Source organism: Silurus meridionalis, chromosome 28, assembly GCF_014805685.1.
Source record: "Silurus meridionalis isolate SWU-2019-XX chromosome 28, ASM1480568v1, whole genome shotgun sequence".
Taxonomy (NCBI): domain Eukaryota; kingdom Metazoa; phylum Chordata; class Actinopteri; order Siluriformes; family Siluridae; genus Silurus; species Silurus meridionalis.
In genome coordinates, this window is record NC_060911.1 from 11,302,706 (window position 1) to 11,307,239 (window position 4,534).

Consider the following 4,534-nt stretch of genomic DNA (forward strand, 5'->3'; position numbering starts at 1 on the left):
ATTAAGGACTTAGTGCATTCCCCGAGTATCCATAAAATGGGTAAGAAAACAGCAACTCTATTCAGTGAGGTAACTTCACCTAAAACACAATCAAGACAGGGAAACCTCAAAGTATAAAGCACTTGTTTCTTATCTCATTGGTCAGAATTAGCTTTATGACTGATTGACTCACAGAGCTGTAGATATACATGACACGCTGTTAGGATTTTGGAGGTGTCTATGTTTTATCTTTACATGCCACACAGCCTCTCTCTGTCACAACACACGCGTGCAAACGTGCTTCAAGGCAGAAGTATGAACCAGTCTTGGAAGGCAGGACCAGAGTGTGAACGGAGTCTAAATGAATAATGCATTCGTTCTCTTCTGCCCTGCTGACTTCATGTTTTTGCAACCTCCAGCCATGGGCTTCTTTCGCAGCAAGCAAAGGTCCCCAAAAAGGGAGCCAGGGATCTTGCAGATCCAAAAGTATTCACAAGCTGCTAAGCTGATACCTCCATACGGTTTTCATGTAGTCCTGTATGCTTGCAGGTATAAGACAATGCATGTCAACGGTTCATAACTTGACCTTGTTGGTGTATCTTGAGATGCCTGTTCATGCACACAAGGATTATTCATGTGTTGTATATTGATCTTTGTTTTTTTTTAAAGAACACTGTTCCTTCTAGAGGTTAAAACCTGTTCTTTAGTGGGATTTGAATAGAGGAGCAAAAAGGGAAGTGCAGGAGCTGTTCTGTGTTTTTTCAAAATCGTATAGACTATCCATCCAAATCTTCATTTAGCATGCTGTACACCTTTCTGTACTCTTCATATGTGCTTAATGCAGGCTGCCATCGCAACCATTTTCAGAGGAGTTTGCTGTGTGACAAGTATAAAAAGCACCTTGTACAGTTGTTTTATTGTGTTAAGCATGGTTTAATCTTTTTTTCTTTTTTTTTCTTTTCAATGTTTTGCATCTCTTAATTTAAGTTGGTGAAGGAAATGTGGTACTGAGGGTGCCAGAAAGCACTATTCGAACAAAATAAGAAGGCTTTATATGCCAAAGATGCATTACAGAAAAGCTGGTGTCAGAACGCAGGGTCAGCAATGATACTGTGCCACTAAAGCAGCAAGGGTTAAGGGAATTGCTCAAGGGCCCAACAGTGGCAGTTTGAACACCAACATTGCCTTCAGTGATTTTTGCTCTGAGTAAGCTGAATATAACCAGTGATATATTAAAACAGACATAAGGCCAAGTGGTAACAACTTTCAGAATTATGACATTCAGAGTCATTTATTTCATATGGCCACATACCGTATGCATCCCATATGGTATAAATATGTAGTGTGAGTGGCTATGTGTCTGGATGTTTCTACAAAGCAAGAAATACAATAAAGACATTATTATAACTTCAGAAGCTGATTTTCATAACAACATTACTTTTAAAACTGTTCGTAAATATACACAAAAATACAGTATAACTTGCAGGACATTTCTGCCTAAAAATACAGGCAGCAGAAGATTCACATAATAAATGCACACAACCGTCTTCAGTGGAAATGATGTAATGATGAAATCAGGTCGCAGGTGATCATTGGATGTGCAATACTAATGCCAAGTATGAACAGCAATGTGTCACAGATGTAGATCTGTTCACCAAAGATTCATGTTAATGCCAGGTGTGAATGCAGCATCTGTTGACCCTAGCCTCAGCAGCTCGCACTGAGCATTTACCTGTTTATTCGCACCTGCAGCTTGATTCCTGGCTAAACAAGGACCTTTTAAAACACTTAGTCTTTCGTGCAACCTTGCACTGTCCATGTGTGACTGGTTTGGTTTGGATGTGTGTTTTGCTCACTACTACAGTAATGTTGACATGACAATATTTAGAGTAGCAAATACACTCCCACTGGTTTTTGTTATTAGTTTCGTATCCACCACTCACACCATACATTCAAGTGGAGACTCCAATTAGGTTTATAAAGAGTAAACATTGTACCTACTTACATATATTTTATGATTGACAGGAAACCGAAGGACACTCCGTTGTGGACAAGAAAGAACATGTCCACAACTGAAAAACATGAAACATGAAAAACATGAAAAATGTGCGACTTAGTTGCGATTAATCACAAGTTAACTGCCAATCATGCCACTAATCTTGCTTAAATATTTACACACACACACACACACACACACACATATATATATATATATATATATATATTTTTTTAATATATATATTCCTGTGTTAGTAAAGGTTTCTTTTACATGGTCTATACAGCATTTTGAGCTAATATAGATTTGCATTAATATTCAATCATAGTGCAATTTCAACAATAAAATCAAAGTGGGTCTAACCCCCACTCTCCATCTTCTTCCTCTTTTCTCTATCCCCTTACAAATCCCTTGTGTGTTTGTGTGTGTGTATGCGCATATGTATGTGTATGTGTGTGTGTGTGACTGGTGTATTCCAAACAGTGAGCTACAGTCCATGAGTCCAACTAAGCACCGTCACCCTTTCAAAAGTTCTTCTTGGTAATTCATTTAGACGTGATGTTGTTAAGATGGATCCACATCGCAACCTTCAGATTTATGTTCATGCTTTTTGGCACTCAGCTTCTGCCATGCAAAGACACATCCCTGCACAGTCCAAGTCATAGTTTACAAATGTTCTTGAGTTCCGATACCAACCAATTAAGGCGTCCCAAGCTAGGAACCATCAGAGAGAGTGACACCGTGTGGCCACCTTTGATCACACCACCTAGGACATTGGGAACCAGTGCTGACAAATACAAAGGCTGAGATTCCCTCTCTCACTCGCTGCATTTCCAATTCCTCATTTTCTCTCTGCTTTTCTCTCTTCATTCATACAGGGATAGAATGGGTAAAATTCCACTCCTCTCTCACCCCCCCTTCTCCCTGTTTCCCCCCTGAGACACTCCACTCACTCACAAGAGCCCAGCAACCACTCTTATTAACTGACCTAGAGGGGGAGGGGTGTGTGTGTGTGTGTGTGTGTGTGTGTGTACATTTGTGTGTGTGAGAGTGTGAAATGCTTGAGAGTAAAGAGAAAGAAATATATAGCTGTGTATAGTGTGTGTGTGTGTGTGTGTGTGTGTGTGTGTGTGTGTGTGTGTGTTATATGTAGAAAATACCAAATAACACAATACTGCAAAACCTGCATGATGTATGGAAGATAAAATTCCTTCCCCATTGTTACTTAATGAGAATTTCTTTCATAACAAGCTGTTCATTAAGCTAAGTAAATAAATGAGAGAAAGAAAGAGAGAGAGAAAGAAAGAAAGAGAGAGAGAGAGAGAGAGAGAGAGAGAGAGAGAGAGAGAGAAAGATTGTGTGGGTGTGTGTCTGACTTCTAGTGTTGTTTTCTAACAAGAGGGAGTTCCTTGTTCTTAGCAATGGGAAAATAAAAAGAAAGAAGGGAGAAAAAGAGAACTCTTGGGGCCCCGGTTCCCCCTGAACAAGAGTAATATAATCCAGATGTAGACCTCCCCTCTCTCTCTCTCTCTCTCTCTCTCTCTCTCTGTCTCTTTTCTGTGCTTCTTTAAAAATAAAAATGTGTGTGTGTGTGTGTGTGTGTATGCGTGTGTGTGTGTGTGTGTGTGTGTGTGTGTGTGTGTGTGTGTGTGTGTGTGTGTGTGTAAAACCACTCCTATCCACATTTGATTGGAATATGTAACAGTTTTGACCTTGCGTTGACATTTGCTGCTTCCTATGATGAAATTCTTCTTTTTGACTGCAACTATCTATCTATCTATCTATCTATCTATCTATCTATCTATCTATCTATCTATCTATCTATCTATCTATCTATCTATCTATCTAGCTGTCTGTCTATCTATCTATCTAGCTGTCTGTCTGTTTGTGTGTGTGTGTGTATGTGTGTGTGTGGTAGCTGAGGTTTAGTTTAGGTTTAGACACAAGTCAATTAAATACCCTCACAAGTGTGTGTGTGTGTGTGTGTGTGTGTGTGTGTGTGTCTGTGTCTGTGTGTGGTAGCTGAGGTTTAGGTTTAGACACAAGTCAATCAAATACCTTTACAAGTGTGTGTGTGTGTGTGTGTGTGTGCGCGCGCGCGCCTGAGACAGAAACTCAAAAGAATGAGAAATGGAAAAATACAGGAGAGAAAACAGTGACGCACACACCACCGCATACACACACGCACACACACACACGCACACACACACACACACACATTCATACAAACAGAGTTTAAGCACGTCTATTTTTCCGTATAATTATTTTCGGATCTATAATGATTGTAGTTTTGCTTTTATAATGCATTTGGTTAACTCTTGCATTGTTTGATGCATTAAATGCATGAGGCTCGCGTGAGATTTAAAAAGAAAAAAAAACAAATCCACGGTTGCCTTGCAGTTCGCGCGCAACGGTATGAAAACTTATGATATTAGGCAACTTTGTCATTATTATTATTATTTTCTTTTAGTAAAGAGAAATGAAGAGGTGTACGCTAACACCCCCCCCCTCATCACCCCCTCCCCATCCTCCCACCACCACACTCTTTCCCCGTCGTCT